The sequence below is a fragment of the Felis catus genome, chromosome C2 (assembly GCF_018350175.1).
Source record: "Felis catus isolate Fca126 chromosome C2, F.catus_Fca126_mat1.0, whole genome shotgun sequence".
In the NCBI taxonomy this organism is placed as follows: domain Eukaryota; kingdom Metazoa; phylum Chordata; class Mammalia; order Carnivora; family Felidae; genus Felis; species Felis catus.
The window spans coordinates 150182577-150201219 of record NC_058376.1 but is presented as its reverse complement, the minus strand read 5'-3'; the positions used below and the strand labels follow the sequence as shown (position 1 = coordinate 150201219).

At 47.8% G+C, this 18643-nt stretch overlaps 1 long non-coding RNA gene across 8 annotated transcripts in view; it reads left to right on the top strand.

Annotated features, from left to right (window-relative positions):
* The window catches only part of LOC109491582, an 89378-nt gene that overhangs the window by 27370 nt on the left and 43365 nt on the right, over positions 1-18643 (top strand). For 5 of the 8 annotated variants that reach the window (XR_006585643.1, XR_006585640.1, XR_006585641.1 and 2 more), the window contains exons 3-5: positions 1006-1790; positions 3671-3815; positions 3951-4167. This is a non-coding gene — a long non-coding RNA (uncharacterized LOC109491582). The other 3 variants (XR_006585639.1, XR_002145052.3, XR_002145053.3) reach the window with 2 other exon arrangements.

Sequence of the window (18643 nt, the reverse complement as noted above, 5' to 3'; positions counted from 1 at the left end):
GGTGTTCACATTTTCTGCTCACCCCTGGATGCCTCCTCTTAACTGGATGACTGAGGCTTCTTGCTTTGAGAGGAGAGTTTGTCCTCTTCCATGAATCGCCATGTGTATCAGTCAGGTTCTATTGCATGATAAACAACACGCATCTGTTGTTTTTGCTTATCGATCTGTGGGGCAGTGAAGGTGGCTCTGTTTCAGACTGTGGGTCACCGTGGGATTCCTCGCTCTGGTACCAGAGGGAGCATGCCCTTCTCATAGCAGATGGCTGAGACTCAGGAGGCCAAGCTAGATGAAGCAAGCGCTTTGAAAGTCTCTCTGCTCACTTCACATCCATTCACATGCTACTGGGCAAAGCAGGTCCGTGGTCAAGTCCACTGTGGGTGGGATGGAGATGTACATCCTGCCTCTTCCAATGGAGGGCAGTGCAGAGTCACATGCAAAGGGTGTGGATGTCAGTGCTAAGCGGGGGGGGGGGGGGGGGGGGGGGGGGGGAGGGGGGGGAGGGGGGGGGAGGGGGGGGGGAGTAGCGAAGAGCTGGAAAGAGGAATCCAGTTTCACACACTGCCAGGCCCCGTGCTTTGGGTAGCTTTGGGAGATCCGGGAGAACCGAACATCTGACGGCCAAGGAGGCGCTAAGTCATCTCTCTGTGAATTACCAAAATGTGCCCCTTGCGGGCGGATGAGTTATCAAAGTTGCTTTGGGATAATGCAGCCCCCGGTCTGGGTGCTTGGCTTGGCAAGTGGAAGACGGTGTGGAATTCAGCCCCCACCCGCTCCCTGGGCGGGCACTTTGGTGCAGGGTCAGGCTGCAGGTCTAGGTGCTGCGACCCTGCACCCACTCAAGAAGTGACTCACAAGGCCTGGGAGTGCATTTGGTTACCACCATCTCCAAGCTCTTCAGGTGGGAGCTGTCTGGGATAGTTTCTTGGTTTTGACCATCCAGGTCAAAAAGCTGGATTTGTCTGGACTCTACTTTCAGGAAAGAAATATATGTTTTTTCCTTCCCAGAAGCAGCCTTTCCAGCCAACCACATAGGCCAGAGTCAACGTGAAAGAAATGACATGATTATGGAACGTTCCTGATTGCAGAGCAGCACATGTGTCTTTGAAGAAAGAGCTGCTTCTTTCCCCTCACAGTCTGACGTCAGAGGAGACGCCACGCCTCTCTGGATGGCAAGCAATGACAAGTTCTGACGATGTGGGCCTGTGAGCGCGGGGGTCTACCCCGACTAGTTCCAAAGTGCAGATGGAATGGGTGTGTGCCCCATCGGTGTCCGCTGGTTTTCACGGTGGCCTGGTGTGTGAGCGTGTCATCCTCACCTTCATGCCTCCTCATTATCAGAAATATAACCAATGGATCAGAATTCCAGAGTCTCTATCAAGTCTCATGGCTTCACTTTGAGTTTGGAAGCAGGGCCTGGACCCTGGTGGATGGAATCGTTGTCTCTACATCCATCACTCTGCCTTCTGTCCTCACCCTTGCCACGGCCTCGCTGTGGGTGGAGTGTAACCCCTTGACTCTGCGTTCTGCCATGTGACATCCTTGGGCCAGTGATACATGGATGGAAGTGAGGGGTTGCCAGTTCCAAGCTCAAGTCTTGAGAGCCCTTGGATTTTCTGCTTTTTCCCTGTGTGTCAGAGAAGACCTTCTAGGTCTCTGGGCCCTGAGGTTTATACTTGGGGGGCAGAGATGAGCCAAGCCTCAGCGAGGGCCAAGATAAGCTACGCCCCAAGCTTGAGACGGAGCCTGAACCAACCAGCGTCCGGCTGACGTGCAGACCCACGGACCTGCAGGTGCATGAGTGACACGAGTGACGACTACTAAGATTCGGGGTGGTTTATTGTATAGCGTAACCGTTTATTGCAGCAACCGTTAACCGATACACTTATTTCCTAATGGAAAGCCACAGTATGTTGACCTTGGACACCAGTCGTGGCTGGGACACAGGAAGCACCCAAGCAGAGAGGCCACTCTCGCTCTGACTTGAGGGCTGGGATCTGCATGAAGGAGAAAGTGTGTGACTCAATTAAGATACAATTAAGATCCTCCTCCATGGTCTCCCTTTTATCTACTGTCCTCATTATCCTGCTTCCCTTTCTTCTCACCGTGGGACTGGTGCTGTTGTTGCATGCTGATGAGTTTGTCTGTGGCCCAACTTCTGAACTAGAGATATCTGGGTAATTAATTTGGATTTAAGCTCCTCTAGCCAGCCCTTGATAGGCCCACAACTGAGTGCTTTGGAATGCCTTGATTTCTCCCGGGCATTTTGGGGGTACTTAGAGGTCAAGAGTCATTTGGTACCTATCTATCTAAAGTCAGTCTCAAAGTGAGTTTTGAAAAGTGTATGAAAATGTACAGTTGTTTCAAGTGACTTAGCTTACTCCTGGGAGCTCCACTCCTCCCCCCGCAAGTGCTATGAAGTTTTCTCACATTTTGCCTCTACAATTTGGTTAGAGCAATTCTCCTTCATGAAAGTATGGGCTATTTGCTAGGCATGAGGCCTGGCTGGAGCTCAGACAGGATATGGGCATCATGACACAAGGCCCCCCTTGAAATAAGGTGATGAGAAGATAGAAATAAAACGCCAACAGAAAACGGGGAATTAACTCAGGAAGTAACAACCCTAGTTTCACACGTCATTGTTTCTGGATGCACCATGCACTTTCCAGTTTTTCATGTTTCTTTGTCTTCTCTCTACCTCCACTGAATTCTCTAAGGTCTAGTCTTTCTAGATATCATCAGGGTTAAATGAACCACTTGTGCCCTGAAATTCTGTGATGCTAACTACAATGGCTTTCAAAATTTTTGCTGTGTCTCACAGCAAGAAATAACTTTTGCATTAGTCCCTAACACACGCTCACACACAGGCACACACTTTTATAAAAAATTAAGAACATTTTTTTAGTGTTCATTTATTGTGGAGAGACAGAGCGCGAGTGGGGGAGGGGCAGAGAGGGAGACACACAATTGGAAGCAGGCTCCAGGCTCTGAGCTGTCAGCACAGAGCCCGAGGAGGGGCTTGAACCCACAAAACACGAGATCATGACCTGAGCCAAAGTTGGACGCCCGACCAACTGAGCCACCCAGGTGCCCCTATCAAAGTCTAATTTAATGTATCACTCTTTGTCTTAGTTGGGTTTGTCCCAGAATAGGCCCTGGAATAAGGATTCATGTGCAAGTGGTTTATTTGGGAGGCAATGTCAGGAAAGACCCATAGGGGAGTGGGGAAGTGAGCCAGGGAAGGAAGGAAGGCATTCAAAAGTACGTTATCAACAGATGCGTAACTTCAGTGGGGAACTCTGGAAACAGTTTTTGTGGGGGTTAGCCTTCAGGTCGGCTCGAGGGATCCTCACCTCCTGGTATTTGTGCCTCTGTGTAATTCCCTCCCACACTGAACTATGCGTGTGGCCCGTGTGTCCAGTAGAATATGGCAGGGGTGATGCTCTACCATGGAGAGCAGCCTCTGAGAGGGCCCCAATTCTCTCTACCTGCTGGTATTCGTGACCTTGCACAATCCACCCCCTTGAGTGTAGGCCATTTATAACCACATAAGAAGTGACTCAGTTCTAACCATAGAATATGACAAAAGTGATGGATGTCATTTCTGAGATTAGGTCAGAAAAAGATTCTGGCTTCTGCCTGGCTTATGTTCTCTTGCTCTTTCCTTCACTAGCTCTGAGAAAAAAGAAAACAGCCCCCATGTTGTGAGCTATGCTATGGAGAGGCCCACGTGGGGAAGAGGCTGGTGAGGAATCCTGAGTCAGAGGCACCAAGGGGCACCCAGCTAAGGTGTGCCAGTTTCCTGACCAATAGGCACGGTGAGTTAATACATTTCTGAAAGCTGCTAATTTGTCAGACAGCCATAGACAATTAACACAGTATCTGACTTTGAAGGTTGGGTCATAAAAGACTTTGCTGTTCTCACTTTGGTCTCTCATTCTCTTGGATTCCAGCCACAGATCACCAAGAAGTGTAAGTGGTGGCAGTCTGAGGCCTGCCAGCAGCCATCAATGTCAAGGAGCCAGCTTGGAAACAGACCATTCAGCCCCGGTCAGGCCTTCAACTGATTGCAACCCCGGCTGACATCTTGACTGCAAAATCATGAGCAACTCGGAGCCAGAAGCACCGATTCAAGCTTCCTCTGAATTCCTGACCAGCAGAAATTGTGAGGTAATATGTATTTGTTGTTGTTTAAGCTGCTAGGTTTGGGGGATAAGCTGTTAGACAGCGATTGATAACTAATACAGTGTAGGACAAGTGACTCAGAGTTATTCTATCCAAATGAAGGAGCTGGGGTGTTTATACATGGAAACCCACCTGTCAGTGGGTGAGGGCTGCTTCCAGGGGTGTCAATTCCCCAGCCCTTGTTTGTGAGCAGAGAGGGCTTCAGTGGCCAGAGAAAGGCTGTAGGCAAAGAGATGCAGATGCTGGCAGTCGGAGGTCAGGCCTGTGTGAACCCAAAGGTAAAGATGAGGGTATGCGGATAGGGGTGTTTGCAGGGCCTCGTAGCTCTCAAACTCCATTTAAATCTCATCTCCATGACCTCCCTCCTTCTAGGTAGCTTGGAGCATCTATCCTTCAGAGTCTAGCTCTTCCAGAATGGCCTCTCTGGTCAGAGGAAGAGGAAAAGGACAAGCCTCTCTTTACATAATTGTGCCCACCTCTGGTGGTCCCTTTGGTGGATGCTGGTGTTTCTTGGGCCAACACTGACCTGTCGTCGATACTCTTTGTGACATGAGTCCAAAGGCTAGGCTTTCTTGCAGGGTGTGCGTCAGGGCCTTTGAAGGTCCCTGTGGTAAGTCCCTGATGGAGGCCGCCCTTTCCCACCCCCTACTCGACTTTCACTGTAGGGTCTACCATACAGCCTCCTGCTCCTGCCTCCCTGTGCCTAGTGGGCAGCCCATCTGAGCCGAGTATAGGAAAAACAAGTCAAGTCCAGCCACGTTCTTGACCTTTAGGGGACTCATGTCATCAGCCTCACCAAATACTGAGGTACGGGCTATTCTAGGCTCTCCCCTTCTGCCCTGTGCCTCCCTGGGGCCAAACTCCACATCTTGCAGGAATCCCAGATCTTTACCACTGACTCTCGAAGCCTTCTCTCTTGGCTTTGAGATGGGAACAGCGTTCACACCCACCGGGAGGAAGCGTACTTCTTAGATCCAGCACCGCCTTCCAGTTGGTGGCTCTGCTGTGAGTCTAGCTTCGGTTCCGGAGTGGCAGGCAAAGTGTCGCCTAGTAACCCGTAATGCAAATGAAACACCTCACAGTGACAGGCGGTGGGTACTCCGCAGGCATTCATTTCCTCCTTCTCAGTGTCCGTGATGGAACATGCACCAACCAGTGTGGCTGTTCTGAGGACGTGGGGTTTAATACAAAACGGGCTCCCTGACACGGGGAAAGAAGGGTGTGCGTGCGTTCTTAGGACAGGGCCTTGAGTCAAGTGAGTATTCTCTGAAAGAATGAAAGACGGGGCTGACACAGGAGTTTCTCCAACAGAAAGCAAATGCATAGAGATGCAGAGGTCCAGCATCAGTCTCCGGCGTGTGTGGGGGACTCAGCCTAGTGGCCTCAGCCTGGTCTTCAGTGGTCAACCCCTGCAAGCCAGGGACTTCCTCTTCCGGAGCACTAGGTGTCTGCCACCTGACTTCTCTCTTTTCTGTGACATGTGGCCGGACCCAAGATCCTCACCATCGGCCCTCCCTTTCAGAGGCTACCTGGGCTCCCTCCCCTTCCCTTTCCTCCTTCCTTTCTTGTTCCATCCATATATTTTGGTATCTACTACAAAGGTCAGAAAAACAAATCAATGAAGAGAAGGACCCAATAATCCTGAGAACTGACTCAGGCATGGGAGGTGGGGAGCAAAGCCGCTCAATAAAATGAAAGAGAATTTAAAAATTCCCTGAACAAGGCACAGCATGGGGTCCCGATCAAAGGGCCAGGCAGCTTCGGCTTTGTGTGTGCAGAGGCTGGATGCTCTGGGGCTGAGGGAGAGGCAGCCCCCCTCCCTGCCTCCCTTTCAACACACACACACACACACACACACACACACACACACGCACACACGCACACACGCACACACACATGCACACACACTCCTTGGACCACCACCTGACTGCTGAAGAAAGATCTGATGACGGATTTCCAGAGTCTGGGAGGCAGACAGGAGAAGGCATTGGCAGGTCACTTATATCCTTGTAGTGACCCCATTTTCCAAAGCTGTCACAAGATCCCGATCTGCAGGAGAGAGTTTAAGTGCCCTTTGAGGACCAGACAAGCATAAGGATAGGGACGAGGTGAAGGATGTTATAAGTCCTACCTGGCTTTTTCTGAAACAACCTTGGGAAAAGGTGAGAACGTAAGAACCCACCAGTCTGCAAAGAGATGAATCAGGTTTTATCAGCCCTTTCCTTGTGAATGGCAGCTCTTCCATGAGGTCCTTCCCGGCACCTACCACCATCCCCCCAGTCCCTGGGGCTGACTGAGCACTCCCCTTGAAGCACCCACTGTCCCCCAGTAGTCTTCCACCAGAACACCTGAGATACAAGATCATTCTTCATCATTAGTCTGTCTCATTCTGTTCTATGAGGCCAGCTCAGGGGCAGACTGCCTGCGCTCAAATCAAGCCAGCACCGCTCATTGGCTGCGTGACCGCAGGCAAGTGATGTAACTTCCGTTTCCTCAAGTGGAAAATGACTACGAAGCATGTATTTCTTCTTTTGCACGATGGCTCTTCAAATATTGAAGGGTGGGCTTTTCTCCTCCCAGGTTAATAGGCTCTGCTATTTTCACAATTCTTTATAGAACATCGTTTCCAAAGATCCAAAAATGTTTTGAGCGAGAACAGCATCGTGGGAAGAAGGATAGAAACTCTCCACTTTGGGGACCTCGCTGAGATGTATATGTTCTGCCATGTTTGCTCTCAAGTGACTCATTGGTTTATACTATGCTGATTGTACACAGATGTAGAAAACGTGAAGGCCTCCATGTACACGCAGGTGGGGAAGGCATCGCACATGCATGTGTGTGTGTGAGTGCACGTGTGTGTGTGCACCTGATTATTTTCCTGCCTGTTTCCAGAGTTTTAAGGTGGTTTGCAGATTAAAACAGAATAAAAGATGAGGCAGTTAATAATAAAACAAAATCAGGGGCGCCTGGGTGGCTCAGTCGGTTGAGCGTCCGACTTCAGCTCAGGTCACGATCTCATGGTCCGTGAGTTCGAGCCCCGCGTCGGGCTCTGGGCTGACGGCTCGGAGCCTGGAGCCTGTTTCCGATTCTGTGTCTCCCTCTCTCTCTGCCCCTCCCCCATTCATGCTCTGTGTCTCTCTATCCCAAAAATAAATAAACGTTAAAAAAAAATTAAAAAAAAAAAAACAAAATCAATATTATGGGAAGGATGCAGCAGCGGATGCTTTGAGATTTCTAAGCGAGCAGATTAACCATGTGCCGGAAATTTGGCGGTTTCTTAAAGGTTGAGGCTCTAAGACCAGCCCTTCTGGTCACGTTGCTTTTGTTTTGGCAAAAATGGTTTCATTTCAGGACTATTTCTTGCTTGCAGATAGAAAATGGCAGGTGGATCCAGAGGGATAAGTAGGTTTGAGAATTGGCGGCCAAGAGCATGTTGGTTTGTGACTTTTTTTTTTCACTTACCTTTTCTTTGTCATTTTCTTACTTATGTCACAATAGAGCCAAAAATAAATCCTGTATTTGTAAGCCACTTCCCACGTTATTCCTCTAATGATTCTGTGTGTGGCCTAAAATCATTCTTCCCCTAAACTGAAGCCCCAGAGAGTTAAGAGTCACATGTCCGTTGTGTGGACATATCACGGTTTATTTATCCATTCTCTTAGTGATGGACCTCTCGGCTGTTTCCACTTGGGGCTTTTATAAACAAAGCCGTTGTGAACATTCTTGTAAAGGTCGTTTTGTGGTTTTATGTTTTCATTTCTCTCTTTTTAAACAATTTGTTTATTTAAATTCAAATTAGTTAACATACAGTGTGGTATTTTGGTTTCAGGAGTAGAACCCAGGGGTTCACCCCTTCCATGTGACACCCAACAAGTGCCCTCCTTCGTGCCCATCACCCATTTAGCTCATTCCTCACCCACCTCCCCTCCAGCAGCCTTCAGTTTTCTCCGTATTTAAGGGTCTCTTATGGTTTGCCTCCCTCTCTGTTTTAATTTCTCTTGAGTAAATACCTAGAGGTAGAATTTCTGGGTCATAGAAGAGAAGAGGTGTATGTTTAAGTTTATTAGAAAGCCAACCAGTTCTCCATAGTGATTTTTACCAGTGCACTCTCCTACAAGCGGTATCCAAGAGTTCCAGATTCTACATATCCTCACCAACGCTTGGTATGGTCAGTCTTTATTTTCAGCTGGTCCTTTGAAGGTGTAGAGGGATCTCATTGTTTGTCTTTGTATTTCCTTGATGGCTAATGACTTTGAACATCTTTTTGTGTGTGATTTGGCCATTTGAATGTATTTCTCAGCACGAAAGGAATGAGTTACTGCTACTCACAATAATGGACTAATTTGAAACACGTTATCGTGAGTTAAAGAAGCCAGACACAAAAGAGAACATACTATATGATTCCATTTTTATGAAAGAACAGACAAAACTGATCTATGTGATAGAGGTCTTAGGAGTGATTGCCAAAGAAGCTAGAGTTGGGGATGTTGATTGGAAAGGGGCAGGAGAGAAGTCTCTGTGGGTAATGGAAGCATTGTTTATCTTGATCTGGGTAAAGATTACATAGGATTTCTTTTCTCTGTCTCTTTGCCAGAATACCTCTATGTGTGCTCACCTGGGGCCACTGGCTAGCAAACCCCAATTCTAGCCTAAAAGGGGACTGGAGAAAAGAGTCTGCAAACCACTGAGCCACAGTCTGTCTCCTCCCAAGTTGTTAGCTTTTGCTTCCTCATACAACTAATCAGAGCCACTTAGTCCTGATGTTCATTTTGTGCACTGCACAGAAGTACCTCACAGAGGCAATGAACGGCAATGAAAGGTGTGGGTTCTGGTGGTGCCAGCCCAGAGCAGGTGCTTTTCTTAATCACCCTCCAAGAGGGGATCATTTTCATAATATTGTGGAGAGTTCTCCTTCAAGCTAACAGTGGCCTTGTGGCTAACATTGGGTCATGAAAAGCTGTTCATGATGAAAGCCTGCCTTGGTACTTGTTGAAATAGCAGCTTCTGATCATTTTGGTGACCAGACAGAATCCTAAAGATAGAAGCCCAACATGGGAGCATTTTTATGTTCATTCATTCATTTTTACTCCCTTTTACTCCCTTCCTTCCTTCCTTCCTTCCTTCCTTCCTTCCTTCCTTCCATCCACCCATCCTCCATGCAACCAATATTTTCTGTATACATTGGCTAGTGAATGCCATGTACTGGGAATTGTACTAGTTTCTGGAGATGAATTTTATTTTCTTTTAAGGTGGATATGCAATGGCATTTTTTTAACACTCCTGTCTCTGACTCCTCCTTTGAAACATCTCTGGCCAGGGTGTGAAAAATATCTTTGATTTTCTCGCTGAAGAGCACAGCTCTGCCTTTGGGTATCATATACAAGCTGGAGACAGCTCTACAAAACAGTGTTTTCTCAGCTTTGCCCATTAGTTCCTCTCTGTCTGTGGTTAAGGGGTCTTGCCTGTGTGGGCTCACTTGTGCCGCTGCCCTGTGTGGTCTATGGCACCAGAAAACTACTGGAGGATTTAGTGTAAAGTGTAGCCTCTTCTTCTGATTTAGATTTAATTATAGGATAATCTTGCATTCTGAAACAGGAAAAAAAAATGGGTGAGGTACTATAATAATCAAAGTAATAATCCATTACATTTGCATAGTACTTGGCCTGCTTCCAAACCATTTTCACATGAAATATCTCTAACACCCAAACATGGGAAGGTAGGAAATAGTTATTGTTATTATCCTTTTTTATTGCAGTAGAAAACATATAACATGAAGTATACGCTCTTCACAAAATTTGAAGTATACAGACCACTATTGTTAACTCTTGGTACAATGTTGTACAGAAGGGCTCTAAAACTTTTTTGTCTTGCATAACTGGAACTCTGTGTCCATTGAACAGCCCTCTGATTTGCATCTCCTTGGCCCTGGCAACCACCATTCTACTCTCTGTTTCTACGACTTCGACTACTTTAGATACATCATATAATTGGAAACATGCAGGACATGTCCTTTTGTAACTGGATTAATTCACTTCGCATAACGTCTTTGAGGTTCATCCATGTTGTAGCATGTGACAAGATTTCCTTCTTGTTTATGGATGAGTAATATTCCAGTGGATGTATACACCACATTTTTCTTGTCTATTCATCCACTGATGGACATTTAGGTTGTTTCCAACTCTTGGCTATCGTAAATAATGCTGCAGTGAACATAGGAGTGCAAATATCTTCTCAAGATCTGGGTTTCAATTCTCTTGGATAAATACACAGAAGTGAGATCGTTGATCATATAGTAAGTAGTTCTAATTCCATTTTTTGAGGAACTTCCATACTGTTTTCCCTAGCGGTCACATCATTTAGGAGGTAGATATTAATGCACGTAGGAAACTCCCACTGGATTGACCAGCTAGACGAGTTACCCCATCACGTGCTAATCAGGGCTGAGTACTAATTTCTGACCTTCATGGAGTCTCAACAGATAAGGAATGTCAGTCAGTCATCTTAGAATTAGTCAGTTTTTCCCAGCGCTCTCTTGAGATGGGGACATTCCTATTAACCCTTAGCATCCTGGTTCACCAGCGCTTCTGGCTCTTTGGCCTGGGAGCTGGAAATCCAAAGAAGTTGGAGGCAGCTGGTGGCCCTCTTCCATAAGACATGGGGAGCAGACCAGGGAGACAAGGAATAAAAGTCCCAGTGAGATAAAGTGACTCACTTAATGCTTCTTGCTAAATTGATGGCAAGGCCAAGAATAAAATTTTAGATATGATCAGATGGTGCAAATTTCTCTCACAGCAACTGTCCTCATGTTGCATTGTGGGATTTTTGTTTCAGAATAAAGATTTCAGTCATTTCTTACTAATATTTTCATTATTTATCATCTAGCAATGGATTTTCAGAAATGAGATGATGCCATGTGAGTCAAAGAGGACCAGGCTTGAGGAGAAATGGCCCTGATTCCTGGCTACATATGTGTTGTTAATACCAGTTTGGCTTGGGGCAGGTGTCAGCAATGAAGGGTCTTGGCTGTAGGTGGAAAGTGGGAGTATGGGGGATTTACTGACGATTTCCTGCCACTTATACTGGGATTGCTCTTGGACACCTGGGTGGGCTGGAGCTGATGGAAACAGAATAGAGCTGGTGGTGTTTGGATTTAAACACCAAGTTGATGTTTCCTACAAACGGAAGGAACTCTTGAACTGGGGGCAGTGATAGAAACTGAGAATTTGCTGGAACACAAGAGGCGAATTGACTAGTGGCTGCCCGGAGTAAAGGCAGACTTGAAGAAGACATTTGAAAGACCCTAAGACCCACATGGAAGAGAGAATCAGACTCAATACTGAAGGACCCAACACAATGATTTATGTGTTGTAGGCCCTCAACATATATTAGTTCCCTGAAAGATGTTGGGTAGTAAAAATCAAATGAAGCCAAGTAACCACAGGGAAATCCTAGAACATTTGTACAGGGAGTAGAAGAATCTTTGCAATAAAGTGTCTAATGACTTGTTATAAAAAGTTGTGGACACCTTGGTTGAAGTAGGGGTGAGGGGCCCAGAGTTCTTCTCTGCATTGCTGTTTGGTATCTGATTTTCTCTTTTTTTTTAAATTTTTTTTTTCAACGTTTTTTACTTATTTTTGGGACAGAGAGAGACAGAGCATGAACGGGGGAGGGGCAGAGAGAGAGGGAGACACAGAATCGGAAACAGGCTCCAGGCTCCGAGCCATCAGCCCAGAGCCCGACGCGGGGCTCGAACTCACGGACCGCGAGATCGTGACCTGGCTGAAGTCGGACGCTTAACCGACTGCGCCACCCAGGTGCCCCTGATTTTCTCTTCAGTGAGCCCATGACTTACCTTCTTGAAACCTCCATGGTTCCATGTCACACAAGTTGAAAAACTGGTAGATCAAATTACTTCTAAGGCCAATTCTCTTCTGAGAGTCAGTGATTTTTATTGTTAGCAAATTTATCTATAAATTATACCTTATTTTGTCATCCCTAAGTTCCCCTTGGTTTATATTCACACCTATGATTTAGCTGTATATAGATAGATACTGGATTTGGATATCAGGGATTGTGGGGGCAGTTCCACGGCCTTTTCTAGTGGAAGGGTGTCCTTGGTCAGCAACTTGACTAAGAACTATTCCCAAGAAGGTCTAGAGATGGATGCAAACCAATGTTTTTTCCCTCAAAGGTTTCTGAACGGGCGCCTGGGTGGCTCAGTCGGTTGGGCGTCCGACTTGGGCTCAGGGTCATGATCTCACGGTTTGTGGCTTCGAGCCCCGCGTCGGGCTCTGTGCTGACGGCTCAGAGCCTGGAGCCTAATTTGGATTCTGTGTCTCCCTCTCTCTCTGCCCCTCCCCCACTCAAGCTCTGTCTCTGTCTCTCTCAAAAATAAATAAACATTAAAAAAATTTTTTTTTTAGGGGCGCCTGGGTGGCGCAGTCGGTTAAGCGTCCGACTTCAGCCAGGTCACGATCTCGCGGTCCGGGAGTTCGAGCCCCGCGTCGGGCTCTGGGCTGATGGCTCAGAGCCTGGAGCCTGTTTCCGATTCTGTGTCTCCCTCTCTCTCTGCCCCTCCCCCGTTCATGCTCTGTCTCTCTCTGTCCCAAAAATAAATAAACGTTGAAAAAAAAAATTAAAAAAAAAATTTTTTTTTTAAAAAAGGTCTCTGAACAGAGCTATGGTGGATGGCAAACATGGCCACGATTATTCCCTTCCCTGTAATTATGTCCCTTTACAATGTGACCTTGCAGCTCCTCTCAGGAAGATGTAGTCTGTTTCCTTACTCTCTGAGTCCAAGAGGGTCGTGTAGCTTAATCTGACCTAGAGAATGTGGTAGAAGGGACATTGTATGCCTGCCCAGAGCATAACCAGCCATCCCGTGACATATTCAGACTAGCAAGATAGAGGATAGAGGCCATGTTGAGTAGAGATAGGTCATCTTGGCTGAGGCCGTCCTAGATCAGTCGGTTCCCAGATGGCCTGGCAGCTGACTGCGGAGGCATGAGTGAGTTGAGGTCCGAAGAACCAGCCATCTGAGCCCGGCTCAAATTGTCAACCCACAGACTCAGGAGCTAAATACGTTGTTGTTTCAAGTCACTAAGTTTTGGGGGATTCGTCACATGGCAAAAGTTACCACATAAAACCCACAGAATGTACACCACCAAGAGTGAACCCTAAAGTAAGACGAGGACTTTGGGTGGTTATGATGCGTCAGCGTAGGTTGTGTGGGGGCAGGCTGTGTGTGGGGACCCTGTACCTCCCTCTCAGTTTTACTGTGAACCTAAAACGGCCTATGAAAATAAAATCTTTAAAAAAAAGAGTTAACGGATATAGTCCATTATGGAAATGACCAATAGACTCTCCAGAATCTTAGTGCAGTGGCCACGGAGGCCCGGTATGACCCTTTATGGCAGAGAAAAATGCTGTGTGTTCCACAAATCACTTAATCTTTATGACGATCCTGTTATCGTTTCCACTTTAAAAACCAGAAACCTTTGGCAAAGAGAGCTTAAATGCTTCTCCGAGGGTCATACAGGTGTGAGCATTGCAGCCACATACAAATGCTGGTATCATTTATTCATGACGCCAGTTTGCTGGCCGTGGTTCACTCTCTCTGTGTGCCGTAAGGTCGGTCCTGTGGCTTTGAGTCTCTCCTCCTCAGTCAGAACGTCACTCCCCCCGCCCCCGCCCCGCCCTCCGACCAGTAGTGCCACACTGGGCTGAGGGCTGAGGGCCGAGGGCTGGGGTGGGGGACACAAGGAAGCCTGGCCCTGCCCTCTCCCCCTCCAACCTTCTTCCCTGGACTTGCTCGCATGGCTCAGAGCCTGTCTCAGTTCTGAACGTCAGCGATCTGTTATCACACATCATCAGCATCGGGTCTCCCTGGGACAGAGCGCTTGTTGGAATCCTCCAGAAGCCCACTTATCAAGCATCCCACACCAGAGAGATCCCGACTCTCCAGAAACAAGCCCCTTTCTGTCAGCCTGAGATGGAATTAACCTCCCGAAGGACCCCGTGCAGCCTCTATGAACCAATCACAATTGGCTCCACATTGAGAGTCCACGGGCTTTATTTTATTTTTCCTCCAAATCTCGTGGCTGTTGCATTAGGCACCAACTCCACAAGTTGCTTAGAAACTGCTTTGCGTCAGTGGGCTCATCCAGGTCCCCATGTGCAGGCAGAGTGATAAGCGCCACTATTTATTTTTTTTAAACACAGACATATAATTAAGGAAACTGTTCTGAGGTCTGCAAAGTCCCACTGGCAATGAACAGCCAATGAGAAAGGCCTGAAGGTGGAACAGAGCTGGGGATTTCAATGAGAAAACGAATAAATACGACCCCCATTCACTCCTGTCTCTGTAAACTTAGGGTCAGAGCCAATTTTAGGCGACTCACTTTTCTTCCCCCCAACTTGGTTCTTCTCAGGCCCTGCCCAATCCTTCAGAGCTAAAGATGTTTCTCAAGGGGGAGACACTTCTAACTCCACGTCTCACTATTCTGAATAAGAGAAAGGAAGAGACAAGGCCGCAGATGGTGGGGGACATCTGTTGTGCGGTCAGTCCAGCCTCCATGTCTTCTGCTAACAGCACTTTGATTTTGCACTGGGGTATCGCCTCTCCCCTATTCAAGGTCACAGGGTTTGTGGGGGCGACTCCCCCAGCGCCAGGGAGCAGACACATGACTCAGGCCCTGCCAGGGGGAACGATTTAGGGCTGGACACACGACCCAGGAGGCTCAGCTTTGGGACTTGGTTGGAACTCTGGGAAAGATGACATTTTTTCCTGCTGGAATTGTAATTCTGGAAGGGCAGATGCCTGGTTCTGCTGGTGGCCATCTTTGTCACCATGTGGGCAAAAACCTGCTGAGAATGAAGTCAAAATAGAATAAAGGCAAGAGAGGGAGATCAAATTGTTGGAGCTACCAGATCCAGTCTGGTTTTCAGTGAAATGAGTCCATAGGTTCTTTTCTCCTTTGGTTTTGTTTTGGCTAATTTGACTTGGACTTTTTGTAGCCAAAATAGTCCTGGAAGGCAGGTTAATCCCAAACTCCTTTTTTTTTTAAAACTCTGCCTCCCACCTTCAGGCCAGGGCCAGGGCAGAAGGACTTTGCTCTGTGGTGGTCCCATCAAGGTCTAGGTGCCTGCGGGTGCAGGTGTTTCTCATCCACAGGGAGAGGGGTTGGTGGGAAAGTTGGCACGTGCTCCACAGCACGGTGAGAGGGACAGAAGTCTGTGACTCTCTCTGGAGTCAGTAGAAATGAGTATTGCAGCGCACCGATGTGGTGGCTGAAGTGAAACATCAGCACGGGCTCTTCACCCCAGGAACTTTGGTGTAGAGCAGGGGTGACAGGATGCATGTATGGGCAAAGCTAAAGGTCCAAGGGCAAGCCCTGATGGGGGATCTGGTCGGTCAGAGGTGTGGGGGCTCATGGAGGGCCGTGAGGCTGGTAGAGAGGCAGGCTTCTTAAAGTGCTGGGTCAGGAAGTTAGAGTGGTCAGTGGAGGAGAAGGCAGAGGGATATGTCAGCAACCCTGTGACAGAACTGGTTCACATTTTTGAGACTAGAGACTGCCCAGGCCTTTCAAGCCAAGCCTCCACGTCTGGGTAGAGGGTCCTTCTATTGTCCTCCTGTCCTCTCTTTCCATATTGCTTCCTCTTCTGCTTCCCTTTCTCTGTCCCCGAAACTCTCACGGGGCAAGGGACAGTGGGAGGGTATGGTCACAGGGAATCACTTCTGTCTTCTCTTGCACCCCTGGGAGGCCAGCACAGGCTTTGAATTGCACTGGGGCGGAAGTACATTAGACTAAAGGAAGAACCAAGCAGGACTCCTAGAAGGGTTCCATCAGTTGCCAAGGCAACATGCTGACTCTTTCCCCGGAGGAATTTTAAAATAGGTCACACATTCCTTTTTATGGGAGGTTGGGAGTCCTGCCAGGAATGATGATGGGACCTGCAAAGGACTCAGCATGAGAGGTCAGAATCTGTGAAAGCCCAGATTTCATTTGTAGAAATCTGTACAGAAGGACAACTCTCTCATTGGCTGGGCTGCTCCCATGGGCCACCTGTTTGCAAGGCCCCGGGCAGCAGATGTGGTGGTCCAAGGGATGAAGGGGCCTGTGTGGTTGTGGTCTCTGACTCGCTATCTGTGGGGGAATAAGCACCTGAGTGTCACCTGGGTGCATCCATCCATCCTTCACAGCAGGTGCAGGTGCTGCCTCTCGGTGACTTTCCTTCCAGTGCTGAAACAGGGTCCCCCCTAAGCATCGCTACCTTCTGGTACTGGCTCGTTTGGGCTTTGGATCCAGGTTTGACTCTCTGGTCTGCCTTTTACTAAGCAGAAGGTGCAATCGGTCTACTGAAACTTTTGGAACCTTGGTTCTTAATCCGTGAAAGTTGAAGAACAGGTCACCCACCTGGGAAGGGGAGCCCCGGGCAGGGCGGGAGAAGAAACAGTGCTGAGAAATGGCCCAGCCCTGTCTCTGGCACAGAGAAGACAGGTAGACTTTATCAGCTTCCTTTTTAAGTTGAGTGTTTTCATCTCTTTTAGGGGGAATTCCTGAAGTTTGGGTGGTCACACCTCTTGAGAACCTGGCCCCCACTGGGATGGTCCTTAAGGCAGAGATGCCGTTTTTTTGAAGCTCCTTCTTATGCAAATCTCACCTCATGCTCTCTCATGGCTTCCTTTATTCTCCTTTCTAATTTATACTTATGTATTTATAATCTTTTGATGATCTGCAGAGAGAACGGGAGGGCAGGGACCTTGTCTGCTGCATTCTCCACTGTGTCCCCAGCGCTTGGCACATGGTAGAGGTTCGGTAAATGTTTGTCGAGTGAACAAATGAATGATCAGAAACCCTGCATGGTAGTGGCACGTGTCTTTGCTTAATAAGACACAGGGGAAATGAGACCTTGCTATCTAATAAGTGTAATTTCTCTAGGAGGAAAAATCTTTGCAAGCACAAGCCCACGTGATGTATATAAATAATTAAAACAGGCCCTGGGTGGTAAAAATTCCTGGAGTTACATGGTCCGGATGAATTTTGCCTTTGTATGCTCTAGTTTAACGCGGCAGCTTTCGGAATCCGCATCTGTTGCTTTCACCTGCTGTATCCTGCGGACGAGATCACGTCTGTGTTGCTTTAGGCCCTTGGCAGAGGTATTTCAGCTCAAAATCGATCCCTAATTGTTGCCCCTTGGATACTTGTCCACGTGTCTCTCTCTTCCTTCCTACAAGGCTGGGGGAAGGTTTGGGGCTCGCACTATTCTTCTTGTGCTTCCTTTGGGGCTACATCACAGCCTCAGTGTAGGCACGTGGGTGCACACCGGCATGCACGTGTGTGCACATATGGGCACACAAGTATAAGCACGTGTGAAGGCCCTGGGCAGACAGGGTTAGGAGGGTGATCTCCCGGGGAATAAATAAAGAAGCCATGCCCGCGGAAATGAATGCTAGAATTGGAGTCAGGTGGGTCAAGAAGAGAACGCACTATTGGTCATTGAAAGGTCCTCTTGCCATAGATGATAACTGAACAGAGAAAGTGTACAAGGGAACAAGGAAACGTTGATGAGAGAATCAGTGATGGGTATTGGGAAAAGATAGTGATTCTGATCCTTGTGCTGGGCCATGCAGGAGCTCAGGGTAACTGAGGTCTTCAACTGGTTCCTGTGGCCCCTTTTCATCATTCCAATGGGAGCTAAGCTTCTTCGTCTCCACAAACCACATCACAGTATTCTTTATATCAGCAGGGACTGACACACGGGTTCCTTGGAAGGGTTTGCTAGATGAATGATCCCTAGTAATCCTTCCAGAATTCCTTCAGTAATGGGGATAGAGGTGGTGTCAGAGATGGGTAACTGTCTACTCTCCCCTTCCACGGCAAATGGTGAGATGGAAAGAGGTTGCCCAGCTATCGACTGCGTTCCTGGCCTGCCTTGTATTTGGCTGTAGTCACGTGAGTTGTTCTCACCAATGGAATGTGAGAGGAAGTGCGATGTGTCAGTTTTGGGCCAAGGCTTTTAATAAGAGGAGCATATGAGCATATGTGTCCTCCTGCACCTGTTCCCCTTCTGCCAGCTGGATATATGTGATATCGAGGCCCTAGAGACTGAGAGGGGTGGACACTAGATGGAAGGTTCCTGGTGGAGGGGAGTCGCCTGCCGACTCAAACCCCTTCCCAGGTACGTGAGCAAGGAGTCAACTTTTACCGTGTCAGACCATTATATGTTTGGATCTATTTCTCACAGCAGCTTGGTCTACACTGAATGATACAGAGTACTCCAAGTATGAGCCCATGGAGTGGCAGGGTAGAGAAGACGTTCCCAAGTCTGTGTATACATATTACAACACACACTTGTTCATGCCCAGGCTCAGCAGCCTAGTCTCCATAGAGGTGCAAATGATCTTTAGTTGGGCTCAAGATGGTCGTACTTTTTTTATTGTCAAAACTTTTTAAAGTTT